Source organism: Sitophilus oryzae, unplaced genomic scaffold (genome assembly GCF_002938485.1).
Source record: "Sitophilus oryzae breed Bouriz unplaced genomic scaffold, Soryzae_2.0 scaffold_499_pilon_pilon, whole genome shotgun sequence".
Lineage (NCBI taxonomy): Eukaryota > Metazoa > Arthropoda > Insecta > Coleoptera > Curculionidae > Sitophilus > Sitophilus oryzae.
This window is the reverse complement of record NW_022147083.1, coordinates 2,937,052-2,955,760: the sequence shown is the minus strand read 5'-3', so window position 1 is coordinate 2,955,760 and position 18,709 is coordinate 2,937,052. Positions and strand designations below refer to the sequence as shown.

The 18,709-nt window shown below is 31.4% G+C and overlaps 1 protein-coding gene across 11 annotated transcripts in view; it reads right to left on the bottom strand.

Moving 5' to 3' along the window:
- LOC115886812 (glycine receptor subunit alpha-4) overlaps positions 1-18,709 on the bottom strand; it is a 440,445-nt gene that overhangs the window by 183,912 nt on the left and 237,824 nt on the right. The gene's annotated exons all lie outside the window — the stretch shown is intronic.

Here is an 18,709-nt window from a genome sequence, read left to right as displayed (position 1 = left end):
TGATTTTTTAATTTTAAGCGAAAATTAAGTATAACATTTTAGGAAAAAGAAACACTGTAATATTTAAAAGAATAAGAAGAAATTAGTCTTATTTTGAAAGGAAAATATAGAAAAAACTCTTTCTATAGAAAAAGTCTTTATACTAACCAGAATCCGGTGACATATACGCGGTCTCACCGGAAACATTACTTATTACTTCGCATAACTTGAAGAATATCTACTTTTAATAATGAACACTTCAGAAATACACCAGTAAAAACATTTATTATTTGAGATTAAAACTCGAATTAAATTATAAATATTAGTTACCTATGTTGTTATAGCTTTTATAGGCCTGTTTAACGACTTAATAAGTTACCTAGCGAAAAAATCTGTGCGCGTACCTACCACTATTGTTACAGGTTAATTCGTTAAAGAAATATGTTACACAAGTTAAAAACGCTAAAATTTTAATGGTATTACTTGTGCATTATTGGCCTTATAATGTAATTTGTTGGAATTATATCTTCTTTAAATATAATTAGACTTTTTAACGACTTTTAAGTTACCTAGGAAAAAATCTGTGCACGTACCTACCAGTATTGTTACAGGTTAATTCGTGAAACAAATGTGTTACATATTATTCGTGGTATTAGTGGTATTATATTGGAATCAGCTTGGCATTAGTGGGGCATTATATGAGAAATTTTGGTATTTAATTTGTATTTTTGGCATTACTTTGGCATAGTATACAGACATTTGTCAGCGGTTTACTCCTTGTAGATAATCAAAAAGTTTTTTGATAAAATTTGCTTTTCATGTCAGATCATTTCTATGAAAAATTACATTAGATTTTTATTAAAGACGCTGGGTAATTAAAACATTGACTAATAAACCTTGTCCACTTTAAATACGGGGTCACGAAATATCCTCCTTGGAGTGTTTGGGTTAAGGGGTGTATAATAAATTAATCGTTGTTTTATAATAAAAACCATAAAACATTTATTTGTGAGTAAAATAATGCAATGGTTGGATATCTCTCCTTTATAATTCGGTGACTAAAAATACACTAAAATAATTAGAAAAAAAATCTTGTACTTATTTAGTAATTACGTCAATATTAATTAATTGACTTTCTAGTCTATTTTATTTTATGTACAAATATATTATTAAATTTTAAGCATTAAGTAATAAAACACTTTGTGCCCTCTTATATCGTAAAAGGTTACGAAATATACTCCTGGTTACACCCCTTACAGAAAACAGTGTAAGGGGTGTAAATAAATTGTATAATCACTGTTTTTTATAATAAAAACTATAAAATATTTCTTATTTGTGAGATTAAAAAAACAAAACAATGCATTGGTTAAAATAAGTACATTCAATACTGTTTTCAATTGTTAATTCAATAATGTGTTATAACATAATATAGCCATTACTATTATACTATTATTATTAAAATAATATGTGTGTAACATATTTCTTTAACGAATTAACCTGTAACAGACATTTATATGCCCAGTATATTTTTGTTTAACAAACCAATCAGGAAAAATCCAAAACCTACCGTTATAGGAGGTATAAGACGATTAAACTTATATAATGACAACTACTTATCGGATAACAAATTAATTACTACTGTCAGCTAGTTCAGCTACTGTCTAGGTAGAATTTACCTAGAGTACCTACACCTACCTATGATGATGTAGGTAGATTAAAGCTTATTTTGACGTTACCTCTCACTTCGGTGTCACAAGCTGAATTTTTCAGGGATGGAAGTACAGTACATCACAGTACATGATATGGGGACCCTTATTCCGAAAGTAGTACAAAATTAAACAGGGTAAAAAGGCACTATCATCAAAAATCGATATATTAATACCACCGTATAGAGAAAACAAATACTTATTTTTTGATCCAGTACAGAATAAAGTCTTCGTAGGGAGTAATTTTTTATAATTATTTACAAAAAAACATTTCCATTAGCGCTTATGACCAAAAAAAAACTTTAAACATGAATAATCATTTCAATCATGCGAAAATTTGGTTTAAAAATAGAGATTTTTTTTTAATATAACTTTCATTTAACGAAAAACGAAGGCCTAAATGAAAAAAAGAAACAATTTAAAAGTTTCGCTCATGTCTTGACAAGGTATCAAAGCAAACCCCATATTTTTTGCTTTTAAACTAATAAAGATATATCAATAAACAATTAGCGATGTAATACTGCCGCTGCGCCGAGATTTCCTATACCCTTTACGATATATGACGGTGTGGCAAATGTAGCATTTTAATTCGATTTGGGCTCCCTATATAGGATAACAGAAACATTTTCAATAGACTAATATGGGGTTTTAATTAATACCTTGAAGACATAAGCGAAACTTTTAAATTGTTTTTTCTTTTTTAGTGTATTTTTAGCCTTCGTTTTTCGTTAAATGAAAGCTTTATTAAAAAATTCTATTTTTAAACCAAATTTTCACATGATTGAAATGATTATTCATGTTTAAAGTTTTTTGGTCATAAGCGCTAATGGAAATGTTTTTTGTAAACCCCTTAAAAAAGTTAACACCTAAGGAGACTTTTCTTGTGTACTGGATCAAAAAATAAGTATTTGTTTTCTATAATGTTTTATATTAATATATCGATTTTGATGATCTAGTGTAATTTTTCATAGAAATTTTGTACTACTTAAAGAGCAAATCCCCATATCATGTACTGCAAAACTACTGTACTTCCGCTGAAAAATTCTGCTTGTGACACCGAAGTAATAACGTCAAAATAAAATCTACCACCATCATTTCATATAATAGGTACTCTAGGGCATGATTCCACCTATAATACCACTAATAGCTGAATTTAATATAGTAAACAATTTGTTATCCGAATTAACCTGTTGTCATTATATAAGTTTAATCACAGATTTTTTCCTATAACTTAAAGGTCGTTAAAGTCAATTTTGTTTAAACAAAAATATACTGGGCATATACATGTCTGTTACTGAGTTAATTCGTTAAAAATATGTTACACATATTATTTTAATAATAATAGTATAATAGCCAGAAATAAGAAGTGTTTTATAGTTTTTATTATAAAAAACAGTGATTATAGTTATTTACACCCCTTACACTGTTTTCTGTGGGGGTTGTGACCAGGGAGAGAAGTATTCGCGTAACCTCTACGATATAAGAGGGCCCCCAAAAGTGTTTTATTGCTTAATAGCTTAAAATAATAATATATTTGTACATAAAATAAAATAGACTAGAAAGTCAATTAATTAATATTGACGTAATTACTAAATAAGTACAAGATTTTTTAATATTTTTAGTGTATTTTTTAGTCACCTAATTATAAAGGAGATATCCAACCATTGCATTATATTTTTACTCACAAATAAATGTTTTATGTTTTTATATCAAAACAACGATTGTTATTATACACCTTTAACAAACACTCCAAGGAGGATATTTCAGACCCCTACCCAAAGTGGACAAGCTTTATTAGTCAATGTTTTATATAATTACCAGCGTCTTTAATTAAAAATCTAATGTAATTTTCATAGAAATGATCTGACATAAAAAGCAAATCTTAACAAAAACTTTTGAAACCAGAGGAGTAAACCGCTGACAAATGTACTAATGCCAAAGTAATGCCAAAAATACAAATTAAATACCAAAATTTCTCATATAATGCCCCCACTAATGCTGACCAAATATACGCTAATACCACGAATAATATGTAACACATTTCACGAATTAACCTGTAACAATACTGGCAGGTACGTGCACAGATTTTTTCCTAGGTAACGCAAAAAGTCGTTAAAAAGTCTAATTATATTTAAAGAAGATATAATTCCAACAAATTACATTATAAGGCCAATAATGCACAAGTAAGACCATTAAAATTTTAGCGTTTTTAACTTGTGTAACATATTTCTTTAACGAATTAACCTGTAACAATAGTGGTAGGTACGCGCACAGATTTTTTCGCTAGGTAACTTATTAAGTCGTTAAACAGGCCTATAAAAGCTATAACAACATAGGTAACTAATATTTATAATTTAATTCGAGTTTTAATCTCAAATAATAAATGTTTTTACTGGTGTATTTCTGAAGTGTTCATTATTAAAAGTAGATATTCTTCAAGTTATGCGAAGTAATAAGTAATGTTTCCGTATATGTCACCGGATTCTGGTTAGTATAAAGACTTTTTCTATAGAAAGAGTTTTTTCTATATTTTCCTTTCAAAATAAGACTAATTTCATCTTATTCTTTTAAATATTACAGTCTTTTCTTTTTTCCTTAAATGTTATACTTTTTTCGCTTAAAATTAAAAAATCACAAATGGAGGAAAATATACGTTATTGAATAAAGTTTATATAAATCACTTTACTCATAACAAAAAAGTAAAAACATGTCATGGCGGAAGATATTCAGGTGGCATTTCACACATTTACTAATTTCTTTCTTATTCTTTTAAATATTACAGTCTTTCTTTCGCCTTAAATGTTATACTTTTTCGCTTAAGGTTAAAATCTCAAATGGAGGGAAAATATACGTTATTGAATAAAGTTTATACAAATCGCTTTACCATAACAAAAAGTAAAACATGTCATGGCGGAAGATCGAGGCATTCACATTTATCTATTAAAATCGAGATTAAAATAATAAACTTGCGTAACATGTTATACACGAGAAAGAAAGTTTCAGAATCGATTAATACGCAATACGCTACGCAGTCAACTTATTCCTATGCGCAGATGAGCGTCTTCAAGACTCTTCCTTCGGCCAGGGTCACGACGCCGCCGAAGAGGAATCGGCCTACGTTTGGCTAAACAGGCTGGACATGGTGGAGTACGATATTTATAAAAATTTGCAAAGTAAAATATGTTGGAAAAATAATTAATCCATACATAAAATCCATACATATAATAAATCCATACATAAAAGCTCAAAGGTTTTTTTTGTTGCATCCATCCCGCCGAAACCGCTTTACCAATCTTGATGATTCTTTTTTTAAATGAAAGGTATATATGTGTAGATTTGTTATGAAGTATTTTATAGTGCTTAATGGCTATTTCTTTGTGTAAAACGACTAAATACTAAAACATACCTGAAAAACACCTACACACAATACCTCCAGAAATAAATTATTTGTCAATGTCAGTGGTGTGTCAGTTAGATTATATATTACGTTTTTATATATTTTAGAGTGAGTTCATGCCGCCAGCTTTAGATACATAAATATTAGCACAAAGGTTCGTTTAAACGACATTAGTGAATTAGCTACACAAAGCGATTTTAGGAAATTCATCCTCTTAGAGAGTAAAATTATCTCGGAACAGTTTGTTGTATGAAAATTCCTTACTATTTGGTCTAGAAGAATGAAATCCTACAAAAAGAATTAGAAGAAATTTTTGAAACTCATCAACCAAATGGGTAAAGTTAGTAAAAATTTATATAAAACTTGGTGAGCTCTGGATTATACACAGAAAAATTGGCACAAAGGTAAAGCGAATTTATGAAATTTATACCCTTGGGGAGTAGAATAGGGAATGAAAGTTTGCTGTACGAAAATGCAATACTATAACATTATAAACCAGACAGTATAAAATTTTATACAAAGGTTTATTTAGTGATATCATAACGAAATATATCTTCCTCAATTATCCTTCAAAGAATAAAAAATAACCTATAAAGAGAATATTAGTGCTCTTAATAAATAAAAAAAAAAAGATGAAAAATAAAAAACATCTATATGGTATATACATTAAAGCTACATCTATATGAAGAAGTAAAAAATCATTTAAATCAATGCATAAACGATTCGAGGTGTAACGCGAACGTAGTCGCGAGAAAAAGCTAGTAATTTATTAAATTATTTTATTTAACTCATTAATTTTCATTGAAAAGGAATTTTTGTAATTCGCCACTATATTAGTTAAAAACTAAGAAACTCATATCAAATTTAAGTTTTGCGATTTTGACTTATACTTTTTACAAAATCTGAACACATTTTAAAAGAAAAAAGTTTTTGATAATATTTGTGTAGATTGACTACAAGTTGTATAACATAAATTTCTACGACCGGTCTACCTAGTGGTCTGCAGCATCGCCTTGTGGTGCAAACGTGGGCCTGTTAATCTCTGACGTGACGCACAACAGCCAAGAAAAACAGAAGCGTGGCTAAGAATTTAGTAATTTAAAAAAAAAGTATTTTAGATACAGTAGTAGGTATTAAAAAGTTTTGTGTTTAAATGGGGTTTGCCTTTAACAGGTAAAAAGTTATATCGTAAAGTGTAACTTTCCGTAAGAATTCTTTATCTGTCATTGATCATGACCTGTCATCATGTTAACCTGATGTTTTGTATGTTATTTTGTTTTTTTCGAGGTTTTTTGCTTGCTTGTTTTACGGATAGGTGCGATCGCATAATTATTATTGATAATGTTATATTTAATGTTAACATTACTACTTTTTCAGTGAATCTTTAAATCTGTTGTTTTTTGTTAAGTTCGTTATTTAAACATATGTATGTAATACACTCATATTAACACTAATCATATTTTTACGTTTTTATTCATCATTTTCAATGCCCCCCCCCGGTTGCATCTTTGTAAAGGACTGTGAATTTTTGTATTATGGGTTTGTTTATTTTTTATAAAATGTATTTTTTCCTATTAAAATAAACATAGCTTACTAAATCACTAGCTAGACATTTTTAAATACAGGGTGTTAATTAAGTATCTGGCCAAACTTCAGGAGGTGATTTTTTGAGTGTTTTTAAGGTAAAAAGTTCATATAAACATGTGTCCGGAAATGTATAATTTTAAAGATACAGGGGTGTCAATGTGTTTTCTGATAGACCTTTTTTATTAATATCTCAAAGATCCGTTGGCCGAATTTGTTGAAATTTCGCCGTGTTGTGAACTTTGATAAGTTAGCAATAATTAAATGATAATTATTTACAACAATATTCAAACGATAAAACTTATCCCAATAAAAAATATTAGGCACCGCCTTGAATTCATTTGTTTTTACGCCTGTTGGCGGTGGAAACCATGCAAGCTTTTTCTTTGTCTTAAGTTGTTAATTAAAAAAATAATAAACATTTAAAAAAATATAGGTCCTAATAGCCTAAATTTTATCCTTGTTTATAATATATACAAGGATTTTATCAAAATGTATCAGCAGAAACGATGAGACCCGAGTTATTATATGTTTTGGAACTTAATGATTTAATTAATTATTCCCTTTAATGCATCGATTGTGCGCATTATCCTACGCGCCAAGAAAAAATATTGCATTAGTCTAAATTTATTATTTATGTTATTCCGCTCTTTCACGTATAATTTGCCTCTTGCTTCTCATACGGAAAGAGTTAGATTAAAATAGCCCAACTGTACCTAACAACCCATGCCTTGACGCATATTCTTTTTTATAATAATATCGGCTTTCCTAGACTAAACATCCATATCCATAAAATAGTTGGCCACACTAATAAGACCTCATTTCGGCCCTCGAACGTCCTTGCTCTATTCAACTATCGACTTACGTGTTGACAAGTTGATTAGGCAGGTTATTGAACTCATGTCGCCTCTAGCATGTCGTTTTTTCAAAGACGGGTCCCATATAAACGCGGCCAGAAGTATTTTCAATACTAAAATCAAGCAAAAGTGCGAGAAGAATGAAAACTACCTCCACCTCTACATAAATTTTAGTAGAAATATTTTCCAACTCCACCGATAATCGATCTTTTTTTTCTAAAATGGTCCTACTAGTATTTACTACATTTTTGTCTCTCAAAAAAAAACCACTGATGAAACTTTTTGAGGAAAAAAATGTTCCACCAAAGCTGACTTACAAAAAAAGTTTCTTTCCACATCATGCTATGTAGGCACATAAAATATAGTATGCGCTAATAATCTAATTGGCGAAAATAATGAATTTTATGTTAGTATCACAAATGATATTTGAGAAGCTTCATCAAACAAACTTCATAAATTTTAAATTAATTAGCGTTCAAATTTATGTTTGATTAATGCTCTCTAACGGACAAACAGAGCACTTTTGTATAGAGGTAAATTATGTACAATTAACTTATTTTGATTCCAAAAATACGTAGATGTACTAATGTCCACGGAATATGTGGACCTCCGAGTTTAATTTGTAGATCTGTTTTGAAAAAAAAATCTGATTTTTTTTCTCAAAAACTATTCGATGTGTTTTTTTTAACAAGCGACAAAAGACGTAGTAACTACTACGAGGACCACGAAAAAAAATCAGTCGTCGGTAGAGTTGGAAAATCATTATACTAAAATTCATGTAGATGTGGCAGTAGTTTTTACCCTTTCCGTACTTTTTCTGGTTATTTGTGAAAGTCAAATGTTAATGCACTTAGCAAAACGTAAGTATATTAAATCTCATACAAATCAGAATAACGGTTCTTAAAGTACCTTAAAAAATGTGTTTATCTTTTTAATAACCCCCCCCCCCACCCCCACCACCAACGGACAAATAAGTCACTTTTGTATAGAGGTAAATATTTGATAAATTGAGTCTAATAAACTTATTTTGGATTCTAAAATATGTAGTAGTTCTATGACCACAGAATATTGGGACACCCTGTATATATTAAAAATAGAATTGGGCCCAGAATTAAGCGGCGCGCAAACCGGAGCGGTGGCGGGCGCGGTGGCGGGAGCGGTGGCGGTGCGGTCACAATGCGATCGTGAACATCCGCACACCAACGCGCAAAGCGGTCCGCGGTCATAGATAACAGAGCTAATTGGCGGTCAGAGTATCAGCACCGTTTAGAGAAGATTATTACAAATTTTCATTTTTAATAATAATGAACATTGAACAAACATCTTTTTTTTAAGAAGTATTAATTTTTACGACGTGATTGACAATATAACAACGCCATTTTAACACCTGGGCATAAAAGTAAAGCATTTTTACGCGTCAAACGTATAACCTCGCCATGAAATGTATCATTTTTACTCCTAATAAGAACAATATACTATTACTCTTGGCTTTATTAGATAAATTATATAAAATTGGATGCACACGCACTTTTTCAATATTTTTTTCTGTATTACACATGATAACTAGGGTGATTCTACTTGTTAACTATCGTGCGAACTGCCAGTTTTTGCTTAATTGAATTTCTAGGTAGTCAATCTTCAAAGTTTTAGTTAATTAAATTATACTTCACGTATATATCCAGCATATTAGCTCATCAATATAATATGAGAAAAAATACCCGGATGACAAAACTTTTACACTTTTGCTTTGCAAGCCATTTCGAATATTGTTGTCATGTGTGGCATGTCTGTGTGTCTGTCTGTCTGTTTATCGGTCTGTTTGATATATTTTTTGTATCAGTATGTAACCAACATGTTTTTGGATTCTAGTTTAGAAGAAGTAAAAAAATTATTATTTTCAATCGTGGTCTCACATGTCTCAAAATGAGTAGTCGGCACGTAATCAAGAAAGTATGGGCTAGATTTTTCGAGTACCTATTACAGGCAAGCATCTAAAAATTAATTTCGGATAATGAGGGGGTTCCAAAAATGTTAATAACCACTTCGGGGGAAGGGTGATTTTGGGTGCCGGAATTTTTTTTTCTCCTTCTATTTTTGGATTGGAACAACTAAACGATTTGAAATTTAGCGTAATGTAATGTGTTAGGTTAGGTTAGTTAAAAATAATTTGTTTAAATGCTTAAATTTTTAAAATCGGTTAACTTATTAAAATATCAAAAATGGCAATCGGCAACTGTGCGCCGTCCGCAAAGTTCCGCGCAGTAGTTCGCTGCAAGAAAAGGCGGGCGCGTTCGCCAGATCGCGGTAGTGTGCTCTCTTCAATTTAGTTACATGTACCGTAACTGTCCGCAACGCCACCGCATCCGCCACCGCGCCCGCCACCGCTCTGGTTTGCGCGCCGCTTTAAGCTCTGTGGGACACAATATACCAACCAATCTTTCCGTCGAATCTAATATTATGTACTTTTTTTTATGTACCTATAATATGATCGATATCATCGATATTTATTTTCAAACCAACTGGACCCCGTTTTTTCAATCATACGGTATTACTATTGTGTTGAAAAAAGCATAATTAAAAAAAAAGATTGTAAGATATTGTAAAAAATATTGTAAGATAGATCTAATTAAGAGTTGACATTTTTGAAACATAATGTAATAGAATATGATTCACCATTCTTTCTATATTGCGATTCAGGAAATATGACGACTGAATCATACTGAATCATTGAAATACATTTAAGGAACGAACGTATGGCGGTGGTACATATATTCAACAATCCTCTGTGTTTTGATGAAATTCATCTTCATATCAGGAAATAAGTATCTTTCGTGAATGCTATCAATAAAATCCAACAAAAAAATCGCCCATTTTCGTTTGACTCAAGAATTCGAACTCTACGAACTAATTTTATAAGAAAATATTTTTTCGTATTATTTCAACATATTTTTTTACATAGAATAAGCAATTGGAATTGCAATTCAATTTGTACAAATTGTACAAATTCTTCGTTTTTATTATAAATAACAAACTGAAATACTTTGGCACCAAAATCTTGCTTTTGTTCATGTTTAATTTTTTAAGATCTCATGTAAAAAATACATATTTATTTCTAGCGAAACTGCCTCTCTTGCTTGTTAATTTTAATAGCTATTTAGAGCGTCCGCACATGAGTCGTCTGGCTTTCGAAGCGGAAGCGTCTCGAACTCCTATTAAATCTCCCTCCACTCCAAGGTTATTTAAAGATAAGGTTGTCTCGTAACTCGATCCGCCATTATCGGAAACGTCATCAACTACGTTACAGGTATGATAGGTAAAGGGATAAAAACTGCCAACAGTCCGACAGTACGTTTTCGATATTCATTGTTTTCATAGTTTCATTGCATCCATAGTTTTCAGTTTTTTGATGTTTGTTTTCTTTATAACATTGTCCATTTATCTCCCTTTGTCCGTTGCATTTTATTTTTTATTCCTTTATCTATGATTTTATTGGTTCTTATTGCATACCTGTGACTTAGTTGCCGCTTCGCTCCTATTGGCCCAAAAGTTACGAGGCAATCTGTTTAATATAGTAACATTGCCTCCAGTCTACCGTTGTAGGTGAATAATCAATTACTTCGACTCCGCGTCTACCGTCAATCGACCCGTTCGTGGACCTATTATTATTTACGTAGGAAGTAGAGTGGAGGGAGATTCGTTCCAAGATCGAGACACTTCCGCTTCGAGTTGGAGACGATCCGTGTGTGCGCGGTCTTATCGTTTTAACCCATAAAGCCAGGTTTAACTAAATTTCAGTAGTGATACTAGATTTGTTCCAACCAGCATTTCGAGATCGTTTCGAAATCGTACTCGAATCGGTTTTCTTGCACTTTGTTAGCATGCGCGGACTTCGAATAGTTTCGTAACGGTGCAAAAAGTATCAACGTTGGAACGCTTTGTGGATTGTTTTCGGGACTGTCAAAAGTGTCAAGCGTGCATGTATCGATCGGTTTTTTGTTTTTGTTTAGAATTTCATAACATAACCCTATTATTTTTGTTTGCAATTTGCAATAATAATAATTATAATTCTTGAAATGGAGAATCAGAATCCAATTGCTGGTAAGTGTTATTTCAAAAAGCTTACCTAAATATTTTTCATTTTTCGCCCTTTCATTAGACAGAAACTCCAAATTGTCTATAGATAATTATGAAAGGGTACAATTTAAAATTTCCGAACGATTTACTCCACACAAACTCACAAGCAAAAGTATAACGCACACGTATTCGAATTCGTAAAAAATAACCAAGACAGAAGCACCAGCCGGACGCTGGACCAGAATCAGCTGTTAAAAATCGATAATCCCCGCCAATATGCTTTAATGTGCAAGTCAACCCAAACAGTTCTCAATTTGGACCATGTACCGAAATTACCGTTCTGCAATCGTAACTAAACGATCCCAAGGTAGGTTGGTACGCAAATAGGATCGTCCGATAACCGTCAAATCTTGGTTGGAACATATTTCAATTACTGCGCACGAGCGTAATCGTTCGCTGACGGTTCTGGGGCGGATTGGAACAAACCTACTCTCGCGACCTCCAACGGATACACAACCCACGAGCTAGGTCGCGACAATACACACAGATTTTTCAGTAATATTTGCATACGTTATATTATAATTAATCTAGACTTCTCTGAATTAAGATCTATGGTCAAAACTAATTACAACCATGATGCGCTAGGACTATTAAAAAAATTAAGCAATAAAATAACAGGTTTGGACTTGTTAATTAACTATCTATAACTAGTAAGTGATATATCCTAATACTGTAAAGAGTGATACATTTACGAATATTCTAAAATAAGTATTGTATGAATACTAAGAGCAAGCAATACTAATGTAAGAGTAGTAAGAGTACAAATGTAAGTATTGAAAAATGAAAACAAAGAGGTTATTTTTAGATGTCGCAAAAATAACCTCTTTTATGCATTTTTACATACAGAATCAGCAGACAGAGTATGAGTTGTTTCTGAAACAATCGTTTGAAATGTAAGGTATTGTACCTGACAAGTTAATAACAGAAACAATTGTTCGAAATATATAAGAAAAGGATTCCATTTTTAAATTATACCATGATCCGAAGTGACGTTTAAAAATAATAATATCGAATCATTTATTTCTGAAATTTTGATACTGCTTAGTACAAACATTACTGGATTTAAGAAAGTGTTTTTGATTTTGAAATTTGTTTATAGACTTTATTTATTCTGGACTGTCTATAAGTCAGTATATATATACAGGGTGACAATTTGAAAACGAACAGTATTTAATATTACCTCTACCGATGCTAGTATGAAAATTTGGCGAAATACGTCAATTTACATATCAAGGGGGACAATTTTTGAGGCATTTGTTGTCGTTACTTTCAACCCTTTGACCCCTAGGGCACCTACCCCTAAAATTTTAAATAGCATCCCGTATTTCTTTTACCATTTTTGTGTTCCTTATAAAATTCTCAAAAAAATAATGCAGTTTATATAAGAAACACAAAAATGGTAAAAGAAATAGGGGTTGCTATTTAAAATTTTAGCGGTAGGTGCCCTGGGGTCAAGGGGTTGAAAGTAACACGACAACAAATGCCTCAAAAATTGTCCCCCTTGACATGTAAATTGACGTGTTTCTCGCCAAATTTTCATACTATCATCGGTAGAGGCAATATTAAATACTATTCGTTTTCAAATTGTCACCCTGTATGTTTGTTTGATATTAAATAGATGTAGTAATGTGACTATTACTGTGTTAATGTGTAAATTTATAATTTTGTTTTTGTGACGTCCAAGGTTATAATACAAAGGTTTTGATAAAGATCGAAACGTTGACTATGATAATGTGTTTCACTTAAAAAAAACATTTTATTACGAACCATGATCCCAAGAAACAGTTTTCAAAAAATATATATCTGTTGTCCAAAAATTGATATAATCCAAAAAGAATTATAAACATATAGACAAAGTGATAGATTTTTTTTGCATCTCAGAATATTGAAAATAAACTATAGTCAGAATTTAAATAATATGTTGACTCAGATAAACGATTACTAATTGAAGCCAATAATATCTATTCCGTCGCTAGTTTTTAAAAATTTCTGGATATTTCTTTTATTTTTCTTATTTATGATTAGAGTGGTTTAATTATTCAAATTTTAACAAAAAAAAACAACTAACTTTAATGTTAGGTAAATTACTTTGTATAACTTGTATCAATAGTCTTAACTTGTATTAACAGTATTAACCTGAATTCACTCACTCTATGAAAAAGGGGGGCCATTGAGTCTATATGAGGGATATTATTTTGGTCCAAAAAACATATTTCGTGGGAATTTACCCCAACCCCACAAAAAATCTAGATCCTCCACTGCTTATTTGTTTCCAAACTTTTTGAACACCTAGTATATATTCGAAGTTACTCTAAAAACGTGTACAATCCTATGATTTAGAACTGACAAACAAAATTGTTAAGTTTATTTAATCCTCACGTCTAATGTAAAAAGGAATGACGTGACCCTTTTACATTATCAATTGTTAAATCGCCCTTGTCAGCTTCTCTCGTTCTTTTTTATGCTCAACTGGAAAAGTCTCGGCCTTTCAAAAATATTTGTGCTTTTAAGAACTTAGGAACCTAGAAATGGTGATTGATGCACTTTATAATTCAACCCGTTATGATGACAAATATATAGACTTTTATGCGGCTTGAAGTTGTAATAAAAATTATATAATATAAGTCAGTCATACATTAATTCTTATTTATTTAAATAAAATTTATTTTAGTGAACAAAAATATATGTAAATGTTTTTCGTCGAATAATATCTACAATGTTAGTTAAGTTTTACTAGATAAATACTTTTCATTACTTCTGGTACAACAATGAAAGCAATATAAAAGCACACCATGGTCTTTATATAGAATGTAGAATGTTTGGAGGAAGTTAGTCACCGCAACCTTACAGATCTATTGTGTGTACCCCTTTCTTGAGTTATAACGAGTGATAACTCATCATACAGTCCCAGGGTTTTAACAAAATCTAGTATCTGAGACGGCTCCACAGAGGCCAGCTCTCCATCCTAGACATCAGTCGTACCAAATTTCATGAAACAAACGGTCGTCGTCTCGGCGCACTCAGTGATAAGGTGTTCTGGTGTTTCCATTTTCCCCACAGAATCTGCATTTGACATTGTTCCTCAGCTTCAGCCTACTGAGGTGTTCGTTGAGGAGACAGTGTCCTGTTAGAAACCCCGTTACAATTCGAAGATTGTTTTTACTTAAATTAAGGAAAATCTTTGATTTTTCTCGGTCATATGTTCTGAGGAACTCTTTCGAGTCGGTCTTTGTATAAAATATCTAATTTTAATACCGGTACCTAGTACACGGGGCTCGCCGAGACAACCTGAGACTAGTCGATGCGAGTATGTACTTCGTGTGAGACGAGAGGATCCGAGGATAGACGAGTGGCCTTTCCTCGGATCCTCTCGTCTCGTACTCTGAGCGTCCTTGGGTGGAACTCTGTATCTAAATACCGATCGGTAGCGATGAAGAATACTATCGCTTGCCATTTAGTTTGTAATGCCAAGGTCAGTATTCTTGATTGATACCGATAGCTATTTAGTTAAAGAGTTCCACCCCTGTACCCAGTACACGCTCGCCGAGGCAAGACGATGCGAGTGTGTACTTGGTACTTTCGCTCAGCACCGGCCTCGCTCGATCTAGAGGTAGTCTCCAGCACGAAAGGAGGCGAGAGGTTAAGTAGGGCGTCCCGCGAGAATATACACGGTGCTCTCGGAAGACATCAGCGTTTCTAGTTGATTTTTTCCACTGCCCTTTGATCTGAAGCCTATTTTCGGTGTTTAATTTATTTAATGGGGTGGACAAACGTTCAATCTTTGGGATTTTATCACGAGATGCCTTGTTTGTAGGATTTTTTTCACCAAAATCATAAAAGGAAAGATAGCATAGCAACAAATATCTGAAAGTACCAGAAAATCTGCAGAAAAAAAATGTTTAAGAAAAAACCAAGTCTAGTAAAAATGACGCAGGAATTCAGTTTTGATGGAAAGTTTTCTTATTCACATATATCAGGGGTCTAATATATATACGTAACGTTGTAATTGTGTACAATAAATAAACATGTTGAGTAGATAGTTATTAGACTTAAATGATAAATTTGGTAACTTTTTATTTTTTAAGGTAACCACTAATTTTTCTTCAAAAAAATTCCGATAAAACAGTTTCTGTTGAACTTTTGACACAAAAACTAAAATTTATGATCACAGTCTAATAATTATTTAGTCAACATATTAATTTATGTCAATGATGACAGGTATTGACTATTTCCATTTTAAATATCTTGAGAACGGTTGCTCGTAGCAATTTTTACCAAGAGACATTTTACATAAGAAATCACGAAAATGTATATTTTTTTACTCAGTAGTTTTATACGGGTGCGAACAAAAATTATTATTCTTTAAAACAGTTAAAACACATGTAGGTAACGCCCCCTACAAATAAGAGTCATATGGACATCAAAATCAAATTTCTCATGTCAAAAAACTCTTAGACACCAATTTTCGTCCAAATTACGTTACTTCAGAACTTATTTGGAAAAAATCGAAATAAAAATGAAATTTTACACCCTGTATCTCCGAACCTAAGCATTTTAGGACATACATTTATATGATTTATTTTTGCTTATTTTTATCTCCAGAATATGCTGCCGAAGTTGCCGGAATACAGTTCGGACCACCCTGAATATTAAAGTTCTTATTTATTTGACATTATACGCAAATGAACTCAAGAATATTAATTTACTAAAGAATTAATTTAGTCCAATAAATACTGATTATACTAATCAAATACCATTTAAAATACTTTACCATTTAATAATATACCATATCTTTTATGGTTTGCTTTATTTAAATATTTCGAACAGAACTAATTACATTTTATGATTGATCTTTATGGAATAAATTTATATAAATAGGTATCTGGGTCAACAACGAACTTCACTTAAACAGCTTTTCGCATGAAATGTAGTAATTTATTCGCAAGTTGTAAAGCAAAAATATGTTTAATTATAATATACCAAGTTATTTTCTTTCTACGTATGTATTTTTGCTATTGTGTTTGAAAATATAACTGTAAACTATAATGCGGTAAAATACTTATCTAATTAGGTAATCAAAATCTAGTATGTCGTCCCCCTCTCTATAACCTACAATCAACATTTAATTTTATAAAGCATAATGTCGTAGAATATGATACACCTTTGTTTTTAAACTTGTTTTTGTGTCCTAATTATTTATATTGCTAAAAAAATATTTTCATAACCAAATCAATTTCATTAAAACGAACTGGTTAAATGACGGCCGCCGGTATAGGCAGTTGACGAAAAAAGGCTTAATAGGGCTTTCAGACATGCCGGCAAAATCGGTACCCGTGCCAGTGCCGGCTTTGCACACTTTCCCACAGTGGTTTATATATGGTCGGCTAAAAATACAAGAATTGTTTTGATATCAAAATTATACTAGATATTTACTGTAGTATGTCTGTACTTACTTTGCTATATATATCGTAATCTTAAACCGTTCAGGGTGTTCAAAATTCTATGCCAAACTTTCTAAAATATAATTTTTTTCTTCTCTTTTTTTAAATGTACAATACCCTGTGTTTTATATCTTTGTCAGATGGAGAATTAAAAGATGAACATTTTTTGTATTTAAAGCATTTTAAAATTTTGAGCGGTTCCACAAATATCTGCATTTAAAAAAAAATGACAAATATTGTGACCAAACCAAACCAATCAAAACAGACAAAAATCATTAGATGGTTTTGATAAAAAATTACTGTTCAAAAACCCCCATTATGTAATATAATATTACCAATATCAGGCGTGGTTAGTCATAGATTTTGTTGTTAATTCTTTTCCGAAAAAATGAGGTGACCATTTTATTATTATCATAACTCCGCGAGTTTTTGAGATCCGAACTTTTTTAAAAAAGCATATAAAAGGTCTTTTCAAGCACTTAAAAAGATTAAAAACATGATGATGATTTATGTAAAAATATAATTTTGCTTAATAGTTCCACCTTTCATTCACAGTTCATAGAAACCAGGTGATTTTTTCTGGATTCTACGTAGTGGTGTTTACAAAAAATATATTTATATTTTGTAGATTTCTCTTTCAGTGAAATCCCCAGGATTTTTTCAAGAAAAAAAATGCCATAAAAGTTTAGACATATTTATCACACACTAAATTCTTATATTATGTTTTGTAGCAAAATAAATCATTCTCTTGGTTAGAAAAAACACCAAATTCTCACTTAATTAAACAAACACAACTAACGGATAATGGTCTAGACTAATCAAGTGTTATGTTGACGGGGTCGATATTTCACGAGATATAATAATTAGCAGTAGTCCCTGAGGTCAACAACATACAACGCCATTAAATTATTCCAAAACAACTACGCCACAATTCCATACGTATCCATTTAATAAAACATAATATTTGCTCAACGTCCGTTATGCAAAAACCAAATACAAATGATAGAATATAAAATGTCCCAGGCTTTTTAAACGAATTCAATTTGTTGTTTTTGACACTTCTGCATCATTTTAAAAATACCTAAGTTTATAATTTCTAATATAAAAAAAACTAATATTGATATTATGTTAACGCGGATTCCCATCTTTTGGAAGAAAGTCAAAGAAAAGAATTGGGATATTCGATTGAAACAACAGTCTCTTCTTCTTGTCATTCTGTACAGAACTTAGGGAAAAAATGTCTATACTAATGTGGCTGATTCATCTCTCCAAAAAAATCCTACATGGGTTTTTCGCCACTGCAAGAAAATCTGCAAAATAAAATAGTTATTTTATGTAAACACTTCTGCGTTGATCCCAAACGGATACTACTTGTCAGAAGTTAGGTTTTCAAGATATACAAATTTGCCTAACGAACAAAAAAATGCTTAACGTTTCGGAAAGTTTATCTCTTCCCGTCGTCGGAAGCAAAAAAATACAAAGAATAAAGAAAAAAACTATTTAAAATATTTAAATTCGACTATTCGAGAACACTTTAGTTTTTTAAAACAGATACGTCTACAAAAACCTACATGACATTATATCAAGTTAAACTTCAAAATTAACAATTAC